The following is a 22,411-nucleotide window of genomic DNA, read 5'->3' as shown; positions in this document are numbered from 1 at the left end:
CTTCCCAGCCTCCCCCCTCCCCCCCACCCAATCATACCCCCCCTCCCCCCCCCCCCCCCCCCCGACATTGTAAAGCTGGTTTTGACATGACATTTTGTACTTCTCACTGTTGCAACAGGTCCACCTGAATCCTTAAACGACTTGTTGCTCCCCGTCTCCTCCACATGTTATACTGACATCAAATATAGTGAAAGCGGGGGTTACACTGTGGGGGAGGGACATACAAAGCAACAAAGAAATAATCTTATAAATGCGTTAGAAACACATGCATGAAAGAAACAAAAACACTAAAATACATATTTGAGGGTTCGTTTTCCTAACATCACATTATCTGACTTTTTCCGCTTGACTCATACCTATACTAGATATTGCAAATAAGGGAAACCATGGGACCTATGTTTCTTTGGGCCTGGCTTACTTCACTTAATATAATTTTTTCCAAGCCTTTCCATTTCCTAACAAATGGGGAAATGTCATTCTTTCTGATGGATATGCCTCCAAATTTTTACCTTATGTTACAGACACAAATTAATGAGACTTTATAGAACATAATGAGGTATCTCTATTAAATACAAAATTCTGGTCTAAAAAGTATGCAGATAAATGAAGCATAATTCACTAGGTTCTACAACTAACTCCAACAAAAGCTGACCTTATTTCTATAGTGGAAATTCTGCCAAATTAATCGCAGACTGCATTTACAGATCTACTAACTTGGTAAGGGAAATGATATGCTATATGCCCAAATTCAAGTATTTCCCCTTCAAACTAAAGTACAGAATAAATGCTGGAAAAGCATACTCACACAAAGACAAATATAACCTGCCCTTACTCATGCAAGTTGAGAATATAGTAGCCATTGCAAAGCATGAGGGAAGGTAAAAAGGTGATCTCATGTTTAAGTTCAAGGTAGAACAATGGGCGAGGAGTGAGCACCAAGACAGAGGCAGGGAAGATAGAGGAGGGAGGGACTAAGAAATAAGCTCTACTGCACAGCATGATGACTACAGATCAATATATCTTTCAAAAAAAACTTAGAAGAAAGGTGCTGAATGGTTTCACTATGAAATGAATTTTGAAGAGATAAATATGCTTTAACCAGATTTTCACCTTATATAAAGTATACATTCATAACAGTATCACACAATAATAGCCTGTAGATGTAGACATTTTTATATGTTAGCTAAAATTGTTTAAATGAAACAAAATAAAGACTGTAGCTAATGCAAATAAATATTCAGAGGGTTAAGAATAAACATGTTTCTGAGAACTAAGGAAATAAAATCTCCTTCATGGCATAAATCATAGCGTATATCTGAAATCAGCCTTCTGGCCCACCCCAGACTTACTGAAAAAAAATCTCCCTAGGATATTTTGATCCAGAGCCAGTAGTCAGAGGATTCACAGCCTCCCCAGAGGATCTATTCCATGCTCCCCTCCCCTCTGACAAACAGTGGGGGGGTTCAGTGTTGGTTGTACAATCACTCTGGTGCTTTGGTCACTCTACCAGTTTTATCTATGCTTTAGCTCACAAACTAAATCCTAATTTTCCTGAAGGCCAAAGGAAAGTTACTATTTTCCTGGGAAATGAGTACCAAATTGTGTCAGCAAAGATTAATTTTTATAGTAGATGTTCATCCAATAAGTCCAAATTTCAAAAATTATTTTTTGCAGTAACAAGTTAAGTTGGGTAGAGTGGCTCGTGCCTGCAATTTCAACTACTCAACTCAAAGAGGCCAGAGGTAGGAGGACTGAAGTCCAAGGCCAAGCTGGGGGAGAAAAAACAGTAAAAGTGTTAACTTGATAGAAGTACTGGATGGTACTTCTAAGCCTAGGTAAACCATGTTTTGTGTTTTTCCAGCAACTACCACCTCTGACATACAAGGACACACCAAAGCTAAAAGTGACAATCACGTGAATGGGTTTTTATGTCCTTTTAAGAAATAATACATCCCTAGCACAAGTATAAACCCATGCTCAGTTAAATCCCCTAACTACTTTGAAGGTGAGGAAGAGACACCTTAGCATTATTTTTACAGCAGCCTACAAAACAACTTTCAACCCTCACAGCTTTAAATAAGGGTTAGCAAGGCCCAATCAGGACTCTAGGAGAGTAAGTGGTGTAACTGTGATCTTTGTACAGGAGGAAGAGCAAGAAAACAAGAACACAGCCAGAGGTAAGACTTGTTCCAGGCCAGGAAGAACTTGGGAAGTCAGTTACAATGAAGGCCTGGAGAAGCTAGCTGGAGTTTCTAAGTTCAAACAGCTCTGAGGAGTGGAAGTTGGACAATAAGATGTTTTTTCGATTCCTCTGAAAATAGATTCCAGGACTAAATACACTAATGCTTGAGATTTTCTGGTGTCCTCTCCCCATGGCTTTACTCTTTTACTGTTGCAGGTCAAGGTCATTAAGCAATGGAGATACCCAGGTCACTCATGACTAAAATAAGCTTATTATGACCAACTAAGGCTCGACTTTAAAAGTAACAAAAAGATGATTTCAAGGGCTGGCCCAATACTGTGCTGGCCTGGGTCATTTCCTGACACAGGGTCAAAGTGATACACAGCATCAACACAGAATACCATGTTCCCAGCCTCCCAGCCTTTCCTGCTCTCCCCAGGAGCTGACCATGAGACCACCACTTCCTCCAGGAAGCACCTAATTCTCTCAGCTCTCAATACATCAGGTCAGACAATCTTCCTCAATGTTCTCCAAAGTAATTTCAAATCTCTTCAAGGAGCACCTCCTTACTGAAACACCTGGCTGCCAGGTATATTTTCTCCTTCTAAAATAGAAGTTCTGTGAAAGCCAAGATTAAGTCTTTTGTTCATCCCCAGAACCATATACCAGAGTTGGCAAAGGGGGATAGTCCAAACGACTACAGAGAAAAGACCATGATAAGATAGTGCCCTGCCCCTAACACCTTCTGTATTACTGGTGTCGCTCCTCCTAGCTAGTTGTGAACCAAAGACTTCTGCAATATGAGTGGTGTATACTGGATACTCCAGCAACTACCTTAGTGCCAGACAGTGAGGGATTATGGAGGGCAGGCAGCAGCAGTGACATTACTAAACCAATGTTCCTATGGGAACATAGAAAATGCAGTTGTTTCATAATGCATACAAACCCAAAAACTGGGAAAATATACAGAAATTGAAAAATAATGAGCTTAAACAGTAAAATTCCTTTCCATCACCCTCCCTAGACATGTGAAAGGTTGTATGTAATTCATTAACAAAGCAAATTATGTTACAAAAAGAGATGTGATATTGCAGTGGGGGGTGAGGAAGAGAAAAACAAAAGACAAAAAACAAAAAAAGAAGAATATGAACAGTTGTGTGTGCATACACCTCCATTAAACATTTGCTTCTCTCTTGCAAATTCCCAAACCAAAAGCTTCTATTTTTTGCTTCTTTATTCATTTACAGTGTCTTTAAAGTGATGTTATTGTTATTATTAAGGTGTTGTACATATAGCACTTCAGGTAATCGCACATTTCATTTTCTGGACAATGTCTCCCCTTCTTTTGCTTTCCCCTCGTTTCCCCTCTGCTATCTCTGCCCACAGTTATACAGGTCATTTTCTAGATAGTGTATACTAAACAGCATGATTACATTTGTTCACCCTTCCTCCCTACCTTTCTGCACTGCCCCCCTCCTAGGAAGAAAGAAAAAAAACTAAAGCAAAACCAAACACTACTACCACCACCAACAACAACAACAACAAAAAATGCTTCCATTTCCTGGAGTTCATTTTGATGGATAATATTTTATTTTTTTTATTTTTTTGTGTGTGTTTTTTTTGCGGGGGGTCTGGTCATGGGACCTGAACTCTGGGCCTGGGCGCTGTCCCTCAGCTCTTCAGCTCAAGGCTAGCGCTCTACCACTTGAGCCACAGCGCCACTTCCAGCTTTTTTCTTTTTTCTTTTTTTTTTTTTGGTCGGTCATGGGGCTTGAACTCCGGGCCTGGGCGCTGTCCCTCAGCTCTTCAGCTCAAGGCGAGCGCTCTACCATTTGAGCTACAGCACCACTTCCAGTTTTCTGGTGGTTTATTGGAGATAGGAGTTTCACGGTCTTTCCTGCCCGGGCTGGCTTTGAACCGCGATCCTCAGATCTCAGCCTCCTGAGTAGCTAGGATTACAGGCGTGAGCCACCAGCGCCCAGCTCCAGCTTTTTTCTTTTTGCTTATGTAGTGCTGAGGAATTGAACCCAGGGCCTCAGGCATGCAAGGCAAGCGCTCTACCACTGAGCCACCTTCCCAGCCCCGGATAATATTTTATATGTTCAGTGCAGTTACAATTTTTGTGTTTCTCCACTCAAATGCTTCTATTTTGACAGTGTCAGAAATCCTCAAATATCCTCTGCCATTTATGACACTTCCTATAATGTAATGCAAACCTCTTTCCTATCTTCCTCAAACATTCCATTAGAGCTAGTGAAGACTTGTCAATAAAGCAGATAACAGAGTAACAAGTACTCAGCTGGGAGGGAGAAGGAAGTTGAGGCCCACTCCAGCTGTTGCACAAATTTAAACATACAGACAAGCCTCCACCTATTTTTCAGAATTACTAGTACATTCCAAGAGCTCCAAAGCAACTAAAGCAACATTTTCCCTTAACTTACTCCAATTCTACGAGCTTGGGCTGTTCTAACACCTAGGTATTTTCTCTAAGATCTTGTTTTCTTAACATTGACAAATAAAACAGAAATCAAAACTAATGCCTGAAATTCCAAGTCACCACTCATCATACATTAAAAGAAGCTTGGTCCTGTGTAAGATGAACACGTTTGTATTTCTAAAATCAACCTACAATTTACTACTCAGCAACCAAATACAACAACAAATTACCTTCTGTTCCTAAGTTAACTAGCTTATTTTGTTCTTTTTAAAAAAAAAAAAATCACTTGTTTAAATTCAGTGGTAATTAAAATCCTTTCGAGGAGAAATGAATATAGATAAATTGGTGAATAAAATCTTGTAGTTCACTTTTAAATGTAACTCATTTCTGTTACTCTAACATAACAAACTCCATCACAGAGAGATAACATGTAATCTATGTGCTGCATGCCTGTAATCCTACCTACTCACGAAGCTCCCAGCTGTAATTCTACCCACATAAGATGGCTGAGATCTGAGAATTGAGGTTCAAAGCCAGCCCAGGAAGAAAAGTGCATGTAACTGTTTCTAATTAACCAGCAAGATGCAGGACTCAAGGCATGGCTCCAAGTGGTGGAATACCAAGTGTAAGCAAAAAAGCTAATAAACAAGATCTTAAAAACGAACACGCTCGTGCGCACATGCTCGCGCATACACACACACACACACACACACACACACACACACACACACGAAGAAAAGGGCCATACCTACTTAACTACAGTTAATCAGCTCTCTCAACTTGTAACAACAACAACAAAAAGCTAATAACCAACACACCTATGTCTTACAGAAAAAAAAAAAAAAAAACTCTGAAATTCCTCAAACTAAAAATATGGCTGCTTTCTAGAGTAACTCGCCTGCCACCCCAAACCTAACAGTAAAGTTTAGAAACAAACCATTCTGACCCCAGAGTACTCACAGGGGGTGGTAATCACATTTGTAAATCCCAGCACGTGGAAGGTTTTTGTGAGGCAAAAGGATCATGAGCTCAAGGCCAATCTGGGCTACACAGCAAAAACGCTGTCTCAACAGGAAGGGAGGTGATGGTAGATACAGCTCAGTGGTAGAGTAAGCATGAAGCCCTGGGTTCAAATCCCCAGCAACACAAAATTGAGAAGGGTGGAAAGCCCAAAATGAACTTTAGAAAACAGAACCCTAGCTCTCCTCCCAACCTTTTTTTTTTTTCCTAATGCATAAGCAGCAGGTATCGAGGCTTGAACTTAGGGCCTGAACATTGTCCGAGTTTCTTCTGCTCAAAGCTAGTACTCTTATCACTTGGGCCACAGCTCCACATCCAGCTTTTTGCTGGTTAACTGGAGGCAAGAATCTCACAGACTTTTCTGTCCAGGCTGGCTCTGAACCATGAACCTCAGCTCTAAGCCTCCTGTGTAGCTAGGATCACAAGCGTGAGCTACCAGCGCCCTACTCTTCCAGACTATTTTAATCACATGCAATCACCTACTTCCAGCACACAATGGAAAGGCTAAGAGAAGAAAAGGCCTCAGGCAGTTAGTGGCCAAGGTCTCCTCTTCAGAGTTAGGACACCATCTTAATTTGTCATTAGCTCAAAGTGTCTTTGAAAAAGAACAAACTAGCCATTCATTTACAAATACATCCCCATCAATAGGATTTTGACAGAAGAGCTAATAAAATATGTAGTCCACCCATTCACTTATACTATTTTGGAGCTCCCTAACTCTTTCCAAACTTTACACACAAAGGGACAACTTCTGACCCACACCCACACCATTTTATTAAGAGGACAGTTTCTCCTCTACATTGTTATGTAAAAGGGGGGGGGATACTCGGGGGACTCAAGCCTGTGGTCCTAGCTGCTCAGGAGGCTGAGATCTGAGGATAGCTGTTCAAAGTCATCCCGGGCAGGAAAGTCACGAGACTCTTATCTCCAATAAACCACCAGAAAACCGGAAGTGGTTCCGTGGCTCAAGTAGTAGAGCTCTTGCCTTGAGCTGAAGAGCTAAGGGACAGCGCCCAGACCCAGAGTTCAAGCCCCAAGACTGACCAAAAAAAGAAAAAAGAAAAAAAAATTGTTATATAAAGTCCTAGGTTATATGAAGGGTTTTTTTGGTATTTTTTTGTTTTGGTTTGTTTTGGGTTTTTTGTCAGTTGTCTGGAGTAAAAAGTTGCTAAGTTCAGGGAGAAAGAAAGCAAAATTGCTAAATTCCTCTTCCCCTTTTTACTACCTGATGACACCTTATAGAATAGAAAGTGGGCCGTTAAAATACATATACTGGTGAAGAAAAAATTACACAAAGTTCTGCCAAAGTCATAGCACACATGAATATCTTTTTCACATAATTACTACAACTCTTGCTAGAATGCAGTACATAAAGAAAAACATCTGTCACAGACCCATGTCCAAGTCCCTACTCTGCCACCATACTTGAGTGACCCTGAACAAGTTATCTAGCCTTTCTGAGGCTCAGTTTCTTCCATCATAAAACAGGACACTAAGAGAGCTGTGAGGATTAAAATACATTTTGGAGAGCACCTGGTAGTGACTTTGTGAAGTAACAGTAAGTGATGGTGAGTATTACTACATTATAACGCTATCATAGGTTAGTGAAGAACATTGTATTTTGTTCATCACTCAATCCCTGGCACCTAGTATAGTGCGCCTGACATACAACAGACCTTCCATAAAATGCTCAATGAAGTGCATCCGAAATTAGTTAATTAGCCTCCCAGGACCTCAATTTCCTCTTCTGGCAAAATAAGACATGCCCTGCTTGCAGAGATTAGAACTGATACATATAAACTACCCAACCAATGGTAATTCTCAACAAATCACAGCTATTGTGTAAGTAAGCTTGTCTCTACCTTTCAGCAGTCATCAAGGCAGAAGGTAAAGAACACACAACTTTTCCTTTGAATTACTACTGGGGTAATTACTACTGAATTACTATTTGCCACCTGAGGTTCCTAACAGAAGTACTATTACTATTATTTGGATTGAGGAAAGAAATTTCTCCATTTCGGGGCATAGATCATGGAGAACTATTAAAGTGGTCCTCTTCAGACTGCCACAAACACTTTTGACAAAGCATCAACTATCTTACACCACAGTAAGGAAAGGGCATTTCAGAGACTTGTGACCTTAGAATACAAGATGTCCAATCAAGGACCATGAACAACAGTCTGTCAAGTGTTCTTGAAGCTAGAATTTAAGATGATGACCTGATAAAAAGCAGGGGGGAAAATCAACATTTTTACAAACATTGAGCAAATTAATTAGGGAAGTACAAAATCTGTTACAGTATTCAATTACCTTAAATCTGGAGGTAGGGGGAAGAGTTGAAATTTCACAATTAAAAGGGGAATGCATTTCTTAACAAGAAATATAATCTTCAAGGGGGGGGAAAGTATTAAATTCTACGGGGGCTGGGCACTGGGGGTTCATGCCTGTAATCCTAGCTACTAAGGAGCCATAGAGCTGAAGATGGCTGTTCAAAGCCAGCCAAGGTAGGAAAGCTTGTTAGACTCTTGTCTTTAATTAAAAACACCAAACAAACCAGAAGTAGAGCTGTGGTTAAGGTAGAGCACTAGCCTTGAGCACAAAAGCTCAGGGACTGCACTCAGACTCTAAGTTCAAGTCCCAGGTTGGGGGGAGGGGGAGAGGTAAGGGGTAGCAGGTGGGAGGGGTGAGAGGAGGGGGGGAATATGTATGGGGAAGGGAATGAAAAAAACTACTGACACGAAACCAAAAATAATTTATATAAATCATAACATTTTGGTGCTGGTATTAGTATCTACCAAAAGAGAGGACTCAAAAACTGCACACATCAGTAACATACAGCTTTAATTTTCCATGTCTAATTTGACAGAAACCTCAGATTTCGTACAAAAGTGCTTAAAACAAAGTTTACAGTTCTGTTTCTGTAATTACTCTATTGAAAGGAAAACAAGCACTAAGGTCTTATATGCTCTGAGTTAAAGTTGTCTGGTTGGTGTCCTGGAAACATAATGTACAGTTTATGGTTTCTAGTACTACATATTAGAGTATAAATACCTTAACAAAAGATGAACATGTTCAAACAAACATGTTCAAATGAGGTGAATTTTATGGCATCTGGATTTTATCAAAATAAAGCTGACACTTTTTAAATGATGCTTGTAGAAAGTAGCCAATCTTAATTCTCTAATATATGGCTAATCAATTCTATTGTTAAGATTATTAGTGTTCTGGTGTTTTCAAAACAATTCTATTGTTACATACTGTTTTTTGTTCCTCAAGCAGGCCAGCAGGTTATCCTTAGGCCAATACCAAGGACCTGCTGAGCAGGTTAAACTGTAAAGTGACCTACACTGACCAAACATAAAACCCGGGCAAGAGCTGAACAAATTTTACCACAAGAGTTGAGCAAGAGTAACTAATGCTCCATTTTACATGATGTCTTTGTCTTCCTTCAAAAAGATACTTCAATGTCACCAAAATCAAACTAAAAGCAGTGCTAACAAGAGAAAAATCCATCAGGATAACTTTTCATATTTAATAATATGCACATATAGTATTGGCAAAAGTTCATTCATCTTTCAATCAAGAGGTCACTGTTGTGCACAAGGCACCATGTCAGGTGGTGGGTACACATCAATGGATGAACAAAGCAAATAAAACCTTCCCCCAAGGAGGTGATAATCCAAGAGTCAACACAGACCTGTGACATTTAAGTACTTTACTACACCTATGCTGTAAGCAAGTCTGATAAGTGAATCCTACTAAATAAACTGGGCAAAGGAGATGAAAATGACAAAAACTAAAAAATTGTACCTATCACTGAAATCCAAAGGGAAAGATATCATTTATTTTAGGAAAGTATCTAACCAAACGCATTTGTTTCTGTATCTATGATAACTGTCCTAACTGGCTAGATTTCTAAGAGAAAACAACTGCCTTATCTAATTCATATACCCAATTTGTCATAGCAAAAGAAGGAAAGCAAATGTAACCTTCAGATGCCACTTCAAATGAAAGGGAGGCTTTAAATATCTAAATAGGTCAATCTCATCTATTCAGAGTTTGCGTATCATATTATTTAAGGTTCAGCTATATAATATCACTTCCAGGTTCCACGAATCTTGGTGGAAAAACAGAAAGACTGAGGACCTTACTTGGATGCAGTTAATGTGAAAAATGGGTTCACCAGCCGCAAGTGACTTATCCTGCTTTCAAAAACTCAAATTTTAAGAAAGGGAAAAAGTGGGAAAAATGAGGGGGGGGGGGGTGTTTAAGCCATTTTTTCCAGGCCATTCTTATGTTTCATCTTTAAAAAATCAAATAGTCTGGGTACTGGTAGTTCATGCCTGTAATCCTAGCTACTCAGGAGGATCTGAGGATCATGATTCAAAGCCAGCCAAGTCAGGAAAGGCCATGAGACTCTTATCTCCAATAAACCTCTCAGAGAAAACCAGAAGTAACGCTGTGGCAAGTGGTAGAGCGCTAGCCTTGAGCTGAAGAGCTGAGGGACAGCGCCTAGGCCGAGTTCAAGCCCCACAACTGACAAAAATAAATAAATATATAAGCAAATATTCATTAAAAAATGTAATTATACATGCCAAGTTCTCTGAAAGTCTGCCATCACCGTTTCCCTGGCAAGATTATGTAGACGAAAACTCAAAAACAGGTCCCTAAAAACAATGATGAAAAGGATGTCCTGTTTTAAGAACTCACCCTGACACAATATGTATCCAATGATCCTATTTACTAACCTGAATAAGAAAAAGAAGTTTAAAGTGTAATAATAATAGAAATTAATTAGCTCTTCTGGGCAGAGTAGGAAGGAAGTCACTGAAGCTTTGAAGACTCTTCAGTGACGTACAAACATCCTGCCCCATTCTTATTTCTCCTTCAAGAACTTAGGTTTCATATCCTACTCTGGCCGTCAATCCATGAGGAATGAAACGTGAGTCACTGACAAATACCATCTCACAGAACAAAAGAATACAAGGGCAGAAGAGAAGCACTGGCCTGTTCAAGATCGCACAACTCACTGTGTGAGAAGAACACAGCAGAAGTGGGTTGGTCCATGGCTCGTTCGAACTATACAATGCAGCCAAGAAAAAGCCATCTTGGGGGTGGGGGGGTGAGAAAAGAGAAGAAATCAATCAAGAGACACTTGGTGGTCAGGTAACTAGCAGGGTATCCAGTTACAATTATATATCCTATACCTGGAGTGAAAAAGAAAGGACTTTGGCCATGAAATTAGCATGTATAATCGCTCTATTCACTTGCATCAGTCTATACTGCCCTTCACTGTTCACAGGAATGAATTAGGACAATTCACTTTCCCAGGACTACAGAAAACAAAACTGCATAACAAGACTTTGAATCATCCAGGGTTCCCCCCGCCCCCCAATGGTTCCACCTTGTTCTTTTCTCAGCCCGCATAATTCTACTCCCTTGCAACAGACAGAAAATAATACAAAGGAAAAAAAAGGAGGGAGGGAGAAAAAAGGAGAGAAAGAGAGAAAAAGAGTCTCTACATAATTCCACTGCCTTGCAGAAAATGCAAACAGAGAGAGAGAGAGAAGGAGGGAGAGGGGAAGGGAAGGAGGGAGGGAAGGAAAGATAGATTGATTTAAAAAAACAAAAAAACATCTGCCTGATGTGAACTAAAGTGGACTAGTAGTAAGTCGGAAGGGACTAGGCAAGCTGTGTAGCACGAGCACTTTTCCCACTTACTCCTCCCTAACACTTCAGAGCTGCTAAAAAGAGCCTTAAAAAACTGGTTTTTCAGCTTCTAATATAGGTTCAACATGAACTGTTTGTAAAACACTTTGAAGATGTGAACAAGCGTGTAAATGTTAATTATTAATTTCCATCCACAAAGCCCCCTGCCCACTGGCAAGTTTAGGCTACTTTCAAGGCACAGGCATGGCAGCCTAGTGTGGTTTTAAGAATTCTAGGAAAAACCTCTAAAAACAGACCACAGTGATTTTCTATTTACAACAAGACAAGCTAGAATTGTCAGCTGGCTACTTCAGATATAATTATATCACAGTGGAAAAAAATGTGATTTATGGCATTTACAATAAAACTAGAGTATGTTTGCAGTCACAAAGTCCTAGATGAAAGTTGTCATTTATTGAGCTGAGAGAAGCAAACTAAATCTCTAGTTTGTTCTTTTCATACTGAAGAAAATAATATCTACCTTTCAGGGTTATTTTAAGGAATCAAAATAAAGCAAATATACAATAGATACACAGTAAAGGTTTCATTATTCTTTTAGTAAGTTTACTTTTTAGAAAACATCCTCTGGAAAATGTTCTCAAATGATCTGTCCATACTAGAAACACATTATTCTATGTTCTAAGCATAGAACAAAAGCCAACCACTGACCCATCCATGCCTTTAATCCTCAAATGGACAAAGTACGTTTGCTGGATGCCAAGGCCCCAAAACAACTCTTAGAAGTCTATGTCTCAATTCCTACTGTCACAATTTTTTACTTAACAGCTCCACAATCTCAAGATCTTATCCACAGTCCTTTGGTATTCTGAGCCCAGACACTCCAAAAGGAATTAAGAAAAACTTTTTTTTTCAGAGCTTGTCAAAGATAACAAGAATTATTTCCATGTAACCACTTTGGACAGGCAGAACTCAACTGGCAACACAAGGAAAGTGGAGAAATTTACTGACACCGCCCAAATCACTGAGTTTTTTTTTTTTAGAAATCATGAATTATACAAAATCTCAAATCTGTAAAAAAGAACAACTGTCTAAAAATGGACAATTTTCAAGTCACATCTCCAAGAACAGCAAATAATCACACACAAAGACAACATTATTGATCACTGTCAATTTTTTAAATAGTTATGTTCTACATAACTTACATAAAAAGGCAATAAAAAATTAGAAAAGTTCAGTAATTACCAGGGTCATGAGTTGGAGAATGGGTTAACTTCAAAGGGCTCAGAAGAATTCTGAGTGTGGTTATATAAACTTCTACATTCATCAAAATCCCAACATGAGTATATTTTAGGGTCTGTGAATGACACGCATTAGAAAATAAAGAATAAGGGCCTAGGAAGGTGACTCAGTGGTAGAGTGCTTGCCTTGCATGGCAGGAGGCTCTGGGTTTGATTTCTCAGCACCACATAAGCAGAAAAGGCTGGAAGTGATGCTGTGGCTCAAGGGTTAGAGCGCTAGCCTTGAGCTGAAGAGCTGAGGGACAGCGCCCAGGCCCAGAGTTCAGGCCCCACGACCGACAAAAAGAAAAAACAAAGAAAAGGATGACAACACAGACCAAGGAGACATAACAGTAGTACAAGTACAACTTGATTTTATCCTGGTTGAAAACTTTTTTACAATCTACTATAAAGATAGTTGGGAGACAAGAGAAAGCTGAGCTAGGTGCCAGTGGCTCGCGCCTGTCATCCTAGTTATTCAGGAGGCTGAGATCTGAGGATCGCGGTTCAAAGCCAGCCTGGGCAGGAAAGTCTGCGAGACTCTTATCTCCAATAAACTACTCAGAAAAAGCTGGAAGTGGTGCTATGGCTCAAGTAGAGCCATAGCAAGTAGAGCACTAGCCTTGTGCAAAAGAAGCTCAGGGCCAGCACCCAGGCCCAGAGTTCAATTCCCCAGAACCAGCCAAAAAAAAAAAAAAAAAAAAAATCCATGTAAGAGATTGATGCTGTGTAAAGCATGGCCTGTGGAGCCATAACCACAATGGCCCATTTCAATATCTGGCACTGCCAGGTCACTTTGGGGCTATTTCCTCACCCTAAAATGGATTGATAACTTCTTCCTCAGAGGTTTAAGAATGGAAGACTAGGGCTGGGTATGTAGCCTAGCATGCATGAAGCCCTGGGTTCAATTCCTCAGTACCACATACACAGAAAAAGCTGGAAGTGGTGCTGTGGCTCAAGTGGTAGAGTGCTAGTCCAGAGCAAAAGAAGCTCAAGGACAGTGCCCAGGCCCTGAGTGCAAGCCCCAGGAGTGGTTTTAAAAAAAAAATAATGAAGAACAAAATGTAGGTATGACAACCAGGCACATTTCCCTGACTTGAGTGAAACAACTTTCTTTAGATATAAAAATGACAGTTAAGGCTGATGATCTTCACTGGCCTCCTGAGTAGTCTTCAGAAATACTCTGACACTCTTTGTTCCTTATTTGTTGTGTTTCACCTGACTGCAAACACAGTAAGTTCCTATGAGTCCACAATATTGTGAGGAAGGATTTATTCAGCTTAAAAAACATCCCATGACAAACATATTGTAAAAGGTTAATGTGAGAAGAGCCAAAAATATCCATTTCCCAAGTGAGAGGTATGACAATAAAAATGGTATATCATTTTCATCACCTCCTATAAAAGAAAACACATCAAGTTATTTGGGTGTTTTCCTCTTTTGACTAGGATTTGAGTTTTAGCTAAGCCAGCAGCCAATCGTAAAACTACAGCACCACGCAGTCTTAGTAAAGGGCTTTATCTCATGTTTCTCAGTATATGCAGTATGCAGGAGGTAGGATGAGGATAAATTAATCTTTTTATTTTAAAAGCAAGGGTACTAACTCTCCGGGACAGACAAAAATAGTCTGCTCAAGATCGCACAACCGATCAATGGACATGACGTCAGATCCTGTGGTCCCATGTGCTTTTCAGAGACGAGATCACCATCAGAAAACTATCTGGGCTTCAGTGAGAGTCAGTTAACTCCCAGGGGCTTTTCCCTAAGTTTAGTTAAAGCAAGCCAATTAATTGTCCTGTGCCCTATTTAACTGATTCCTAACCATTTAGTTAGAATAAACTCATCATCTTGGGTGGCAAAGGGTAATCCTACAGACAATTTAAGCTTACGATCAGAAGGTAAAAACACAAAAGCATTTATTTCCATTAAAAAAGCCACAGAGTGCTATAAAAATTAAACAACTCACAACTTTTCCTTCTCTCCCACCCCAACATCCACATCTCTCTTACACACACACCCCAATATCCACCTTCTCCAGATACTGAAGGCAGCTCTGAAGGGGTAAAGGCACAAGTGCCCAACACAAATATTCAGACAATCTTTTAGTACTGGTTGGCAGGGTCCATCCTCCCAGCATGGCTGACAAACATAGATTTGGTCTACTTTTTAGTCCCAATCAACCCAACAGTGAACTAAAAACCTGAAGACAAGAGCATGAAACAAGCTTCATCCTCCTCTCTCCCCATTTACAGGGGTAAGATGGTGGAGGATGGGAGGATGAGGAGAGGACACCATTTCAAAATAGATGCCAAATCTCATCAGTCATAACTAAAGATCAACACTGTATGCATTTAAAACTTAATTTTAAAAGAAGAAAGCATCAAGGCTATGTTTGTGGCTCTGTCGCAGATATTTTTACCCTCATTCTGTAAATATAGTCAATACATAGAAACAGATTTTTTTTTTTTTTTGCCAATTCTGGGGCTTGAACTCAGGGCCTGGGCACTGTCCCTGAACTTCTTTTGCTCAAAGCTAGCACTCTACTGCTTGAGCCACAGCACCACTTGCAGCTTTTTCTGTCTATGTGGTGCTAAGGAATTGAAGCCAGGGCTTCATGCATGCTAGGCAAAGCATTCTACTATTCAGCCACATTCTCAGCCCCTAGAAACAGATTTTATAGGTAAAAAGTTTTAAAATGTTATCGACCCTATCTAGTATTTTAAGAATTCTAAGCTGAGCTGGTATAACTGATTGAAATCTTTGCTCTCTGGAAGTGAATTTGCTCAAATTTGCATTGTGTATTCTAACACTAAGATAAAGCTGAAACTAGGTAACTTTGATACTCCATCTTAAGAATGGAAAACATCCATTTCTCACTATTTCCCAAACCATAATCATATAGAATCCTATCCTACCAAACAACTCTGCAAATCCCAAAGACAAAGAGATGATTTAAAAAGATAAAAACCTTATTGTTTCTTTTATCCTTCAGTTTAAATGGTATCATTTTAAACAACAAAAAACTGCACACATAAGTTCTTTAAGTAGCATCTCTGGGGGTGGAGGGCAATACTGTGGCTTGAACTCCCAGCCTAGGTAGGCACTGTCCCATAGCTTTTTTTTTTGCTCAAGACTAGTGCACTACCACTTGAGTCACAGCTCACTTCCGGTTTTCTGGTGGTTTATTGGAGATAGGAGTCTCACTGACTTTCCAGGCTGGTTTTGAAGCTCATCCTCAGATCTCAGCCCCCTAAGTAGCTAGGATGACAGGTGTGACCACCAGCCCCCAGCAAGAAGTATCACTTTCAAGAACAGCTTAGTCACATTGAAAAAAAAAAATTACCCTTAGAGCCGTCAGAAGACAGCCACTGCTTAATGTTAGGCTAGGGACTGGACTATTGGATCTCACAGTTTCATTCATTCCTAAGAACTCTGTCAAGTATGTTACTATCTCTTCCATCTAGGAAGCAAGGTGTTCAGTTAAGTGAGGTGCTCAAGGATACAAAACCAAAGGAAACAATGATATGGACTCAGATTTACTCAGCTCCAAAGTGTTTCCACCCAATTTTCACAACAGACGAATGAGCACAGCCATGAATGGGTTTGTCCAGCAGTTTTAATAATTCCACCAAGGAGGGGGAGGACTCTAAATTGAAATCTCTTTTTGAAAACTGTAATGCCCAATCTAAACTCCAATTCTTTTTAATAGCAAATACATTAAAAGAATTAGAGAAATCAACAGGCATAGTTACACCGCTGTAAACCAAGCCCTCAGAAGCCGAAGTAGGAAGATCTTGAATTCTAGGCCAGCCTGGGCTACAAAGCAAAACCTTGTCCCAAAATTAAAAAAAAAAAAAAACTTACAAAAAAGGGGAGTGGGAAGAGTAGTCTACAAATCTTTCTGAAGGAGATTAAATTCCATTCTAAATGTACAAATGAAGTGTTTTTGTTGTAAAAGCTCCCAGAATTAATGGCTCTCGTCTATAGACACTGCCAGTAACCATTAAAAATCATTTCACCAGCCAGGACCAAGAGATCAGGAAGAGGGAGGATCAGGAGGAGTGGGGCAAAAAAAAAAAAAAAAAAGTTTGCAAAGACCCCATATCACAACAAATAGCTACTTTTGATGGGACTTGAGCCTGTCATCCAATCTAGGTGGGAAGTAGACATGCAAGAGGGTAGAAGTTAAGGCCTGCTCAGAAATAGAGACCCTTACCTCAACAGAAGATGTGGAGAGGGCTGATGGGGACTGGGGAGTTGAGGGTGGCACTTGTCTATCACCCTACTTAGGGCAGGAACTGTACTGTGGTCCAGAACAACCTGGGCAAAAACTGACACCCTATTTCAAATATAACCAGAGCAAAAAGGGCTGGAGGTGTAACTCAAGCAGCAGAGTGATTGCCTAGCTAGCAATTCAAAACCAAGCTGCACACCTTTCCTCTGTGTTAAGCCTTTTCCAGCAAAAACAGTACACAAAAGGAAATAAGGTCCCCCCAAACACAGCCCTTAAAGAGTTAAAAAGCCTACCAGAGTGCATTTATACTACAAGCAGAGTTTCATTTAGTCAGGCAAACAAACGAACGGTGAGAACCCCTAAAACAAAAGCCCAGAGAAGGAAACCAACTGGTGTGTACTTGTCACATTATTTGGTAAGGAGTATTTGCTGTTTGTTTACATTATGGCTCTCCCAGGCAACTCCTTTCAGCCCCTGTCAACCTCTCTTCCTTCCCACAATCACACAAAAACACCCAACCAGAAAAGGAAGGCGAAAGAGCAAAGACTGTGACTACTCAATCTTACACCCTCACAGCCAAATCAGGCGAAGAAAGCTGGTTTTCAAGCAAAGCCAACGAAAGTAGAACAACCCCAAGGCTTCTCCGCAGGAGAAATCAAGCCACACACAGTATCTGTTAAGAGTTTCCTCTTTAATATGTTAAATGACGCTTTGGCCATTTTGTTCCACCATGGTGGCAGACACTTTTAAGTCAGTTCCACCCAGAGGAATTTTAAGCAGTTATTAAGCTCTTGAGCACCGAACTCGGTGGGATGAGAAACACACAAAACTCAACGAAGAGACCACACTAATTTATATCAACTGATCCCAACTCCCTCTACAAACTCGGAACAGCAAGGAACTGTCTACATCTGCAGTATCTGTCCTGATCTGGGTATCCCAAACAGAAATGATGATGACGATTGATGATGATGATGATGATGATGATGGCGGGTACAGCTGCTTCTACAAATAGGGCTGGGGCGTAGGCGAACACACACACACACTCTAAAAGAGGGAGGGGGGGGGGAGAAGCATCCTATTTTGCACTTTGTGTTTGCCCGAAGCAACAAACTCTTAAAAGAAGTTACGGAAGGGGCAACGAACTGGCGGGGAAATCACGCTCCACCTCGCCTTCCTGGCGGATTTCCCGAGTTCACGGTGGGATGGAGACCCTTTAATGTGACACCCGCCCCCCCAGCCCGCCCACCCGCCCCCTCCGCCGTCCTCGTGCTGCAAACATGACTTCCAACACCAGAAGCTTTTAAGCACACACAAGAAGCATCAACTTTTTCTTCATGGACAGAGAGAGAGAGAGAGAGAGAGAGAGAGAGAGAGGTGGGGGGGAGGAAGAGGAGGAGGAGGGGGGAGGAAGAGGAGGGGGGGGGGTCACGTTGTTTATTTTCAAAGCTCGCCACAAACAACAACAAAGTGTCCCGCAAACCAACACCAACCCACCCACCAACGAGTCGGCCAAGCCTCCGGGTGCAGCGGCGCGGCGGGGGCCGGGGCGCGGGCCCGGGACGCTGGGCGCGGGGCGCTGGGGGCGGAGGGGGGGGGGCGCGGGCCGGGGCGCGCGCACGCGCGGAGCGCTCGGGACCCCGGCGCGCCTCCTCCCCGCCTCCTCCCCGCCCCGGCCCCCGGGAGAAGCCGCGGAGAAGCCCCCGGAGGCCGGCGACGGCCCGCGGCGGCCCATCCCCGCCACCCCCCCCCCCCCGTCCGCGGAGGGACACTGAGGCAGGCCCGGCCGGCCCTCCGTCGTCGTCCTCCTCCTCACACACACCTCCCGGCACCTCAGGAGAGCCCGCGCCGGGCGGGCCCCGGGAGCCGGGCGGACAATGCGCCCGAGGCGTCCGCCCCCGGCTCGCCCCCCTCCTCCGCCGTCCCCGCCTCAAAACTTCCCCCAACTCCGTCCGCTCGGAGCGGCCGCGCCTCACCGTGCGGCTCCCGGGGCTCCCCGCGGGCCGAGCCGGAACAGCCCGCGCCGACGCCGCGGGCAAGGACCACGAGCGGCTCAGCCGTGAAGGCAGGCCCAGGCGACGAGCGGCCGCGGCGGTGTCCACCGAGCCAGAGGCCTCCCCGCCGCCGCCGCTGCTGCTCCCGCCCGGCGCTGGCTCCCTGCACACAGCCCGCGCCCGCCCGCCGCTCGTTCGCTCGCACTACTCGCGCGCGCCCGCCCGCGCATGCGCCCAGGGATGGGCGGGGCCAGCCGGAGAGGGCCGGACCGCCTCCGCGCCCTCCGGTGAACGAACGCGGGGGGCAGGTCGCGCAGCGTGGATTGCACGGCACAGCTGTCCATCCAGGCCGAGACGACCAATAGGAAGACCTGTGGGCGGTGTGCTTAGTTGCTAAGGAAGGCTGCGGTCGGCCGCTGCAGCTGCCTGGCGGCTGCAAAGCCCTTAGAGTCGGATGGCTGGCAGCAGCTGCTGGAGGTGGGAGGGGGGGAATGCCCACCCACCTTCTCCTCTCCACCCCGGCTCCGGAAACCACCCTTCCTCTGCGTGCCCGGTGCTAACCTGCGCCTTAGCACTCAGCACACGCTGCAATGATTTACTCGTTTATCTGATTTGCGGATTGGTGCCTCACACACGTGCAGAATTCAAATCAGGAAAGTGGGGTCTTCGTGAGTACAGTGCTGGAGATCCAGTGCTAGGTACTCAGCGGTGCTGCCCGGTGGATGCCTGGGTGGGTGGAAGCGGCAATGGCGAGGGCGGGATGGTCACTCCGTGAACTGGCTATTTGATCGCCGCAAAATCATAGGCTTGGGGTGGCGAAGGACCTCAGAAATCATCCGGAGGCTTCCGAGAAACAAAATGCGTGGCTGTGTGCCAGGGCGGCCCCGGAGATTAGCTAGTAGGCGAAGAAACGTTGATAGTTACATATACACTTCAGTGTGAATTAGGGAGAACCTGGCCTGAGCCACTACTTAGGATAGATAGACGGATGGATGGATGGATGGATGGATGGGATGGATGGATGGATGGATGGATGGATGGATGACATAGATAGATAGATAGATAGATAGATAGATAGATAGATAGATAGATAGATAGATAGATAGATAGATAGATAGATAGATGACATAGATAGATAGATAGATAGATAGATAGATAGATAGATAGATAGATAGATAGATAGATAATTTTTAAAAGGCTAAATGGGAAGTGGAGGCCCTTTATATGCCATTCAAGACTAATTTAGAGTGAAGAATTGGGAATATCTGGAAGGAGATTATTGCCTAGGGAGGAAAGAAGGAACCTCTATAGGATAGAGTATCCATCAGTATACAGAGGATTAGTGCTCTTCCCATGTTTTAAACACTTTTTTTCCTTTGTGCTGGTACTGGGGGCTTGAATTTAGGGTCTAAGCACTGTTCCTTAGCTTTTTCATTCAAAATTGGTGCTTTACCATTTTAGCCATAGTTTTGCTTCTCGCTTTTTGCTGGATAATTGGAGCTAAGAGTCTTGTGGACTTTCCTACAGACTGGCTTTGAACCACCATCCTCAGATCTCAGCCTCCTGAGTAGCGAGGATCACAGGCCTGAGATACTGCTACCTAGCTAATAATCCCCGATTAAATACACATCAGGAAAGCCATTGTGAAGAATGGAATGGAGATTCCTCAAATCCTAGCTACTGGAGAGAAGGAAATTGTTGGAAATCACTGTTCAAGGCCAGCGTATGCAGAAAATCGTTTGCAAGACCTCAAAGAAGAGCTAGACTGGGTGGCTCAGGCCTGTTCTCCTAGCCACTGGAAAGCCTCATATGTGGATTCCACACACACATGCCCAGACAGAAAGCAATGCTTTATCTTTAAAATAACCAGCACAAATCAGAACTGGAGGCAGGATAAGAGTGCCTTCTTAATGCTGGGCATTGGGGGACTCACACCTGTAATTCTAGCTACTCTAGAGGCTGACATCTGAGAACTGCAGATCAAAATCAACCCAGGCAGGAAAGTCCATAAGACTCTTACCTCCAATGAACCCCCAGAAAACCAGAGGTGGAGCTGTGGTTCAATGTGTTAGAGTGCTAGCCTTGAATGAAAAAGCTCAGGGACAGTACCCAAGCCCTGAGTTCAAGCTCCATGACTGACAGAATAGAGAAAGAAAAAAAACCCACTAAAAATAGATCTACCATATGGTCCAGCTGTTCCACTTCTGGGCATATATCCAAAGGAAATGAGTTTAACATTCCAAAGAGATAGCCGCATGCCCATGTTTACTGCAGCGCTGATCACAATAGCCAAGAGATGGACTAAACTTCATTGACCATCAACAGATGAATGGAGAAAGAAAATGTGATCGATGATATAGATACATAACGGAATATTACACAGCCATAAAAATAATGAAATCCTATCATTTACAGTATGAAGTGCAATAAGCAAGGCACTGAAAGACAAATAGCACATGTTTTCTCTCATATGTATCTGGTGGTTACTGAAAGCTGGAAGGAAGCAAGGGAAGTGCATAGAGGGTGTTGTGCAACCTCTACCAAAACAGTTCGAGAGGGACAATAAGTTCTAGTGTGCGCACACAGTAGAGCAATTACCACCTACAATAACCTATTATATATTTGAGAAGAATGAAATGACAGGAGCTCATCTCCAAACATAAGAAAACAATAAGGACATGAAAACACTAATGCTTAAGATTAATCATGGCACAATTCTAAACATGTATTGAAATCATGGTGCTGTATCCTGCAAAAATATACATACGTATTGCATGCTGTTATATGTTCATATTACAGGCTCATTAAAAACAAAAAGCCAGTGCCAATGGCTCACATCTATAAGCCTCACTACTTTTAGGGGCTGACACCTAGTGGACAGCAACTTAAAGCTAGCCTAGGGCAGAAAAGTCGGGGAGATTCCATCTCCGAACAACCAGCAGAAAGCCAGACTAGAGGTGTGGCTAAAGTGGTAGAGTGCCAGCCATGAGTAAACAAAAGTGGTAGAACATGAGGTCCTGAGTTCAAACTCTAGTCAAAAATAAAATAATTTCTTTTTAAATCTTATTCTCCCCTGGTCTTTCTCTTTTGTATTACTTCATTTTGCTAGCATTCTCCCATTCTGAAAGAATCTTATTATCGTGCATGCATGTTTTGGTTATGTCTTCTACTACCACAAGAGCCCATTGACATCAGGTTTGTAACTCTGTGTTTCTTCTGTCCCTCTAATAATACCAAGTACACAGAAAGGTCTCAATGAAAGTTTTCCATGAATCAATTTAAATAGAAAGAGCTGCTACAGGAGGCACCTTGAAACTATGTATCCTTAATACTAAGGATTTGCTCTTCAGCTAGGTGCTAGTGGCTCAAGCCTGTAATCCTAGCTACTCAGGAGGCTGAGATTCTAAGGATCATAGTTTGAAGCCAGCCCAAGTAGAAAAGTCCGTGAGAATCCTATCTCCAGTTAATCATGCAAAAAAAAAAAAAAAAAGCCGGAAGTGGCTCTGTGACTCAAGTGGTAGAGTGTTATCCTTGAGCAAAAGGAGCTCAAGGACAGCGTCCAGGCCCTGAGTTCAAGCCCCAGGATTGGAAAAAAAA

General features: G+C 42.6%; 1 protein-coding gene across 1 annotated transcript in view; it reads right to left on the bottom strand.

The window, feature by feature from the left end:
* Positions 1–18,920, bottom strand: part of Akap13 (A-kinase anchoring protein 13) — a 177,502-nt gene extending 158,582 nt beyond the window's left edge. Inside the window, 1 exon segment of the mRNA XM_042698540.1 lies at positions 18,797–18,920. The gene's annotated coding sequence lies outside the window, so the exon portion shown is untranslated.
* Positions 18,921–22,411: the final 3,491 nt, after the last annotated feature.

Source organism: Dipodomys spectabilis, unplaced genomic scaffold (genome assembly GCF_019054845.1).
Source record: "Dipodomys spectabilis isolate Male_0828 unplaced genomic scaffold, ASM1905484v1 ptg000233l, whole genome shotgun sequence".
Lineage (NCBI taxonomy): Eukaryota > Metazoa > Chordata > Mammalia > Rodentia > Heteromyidae > Dipodomys > Dipodomys spectabilis.
Note: the sequence above shows the minus strand (reverse complement) of the source record. Positions and strands in the feature narration are given on the sequence as shown.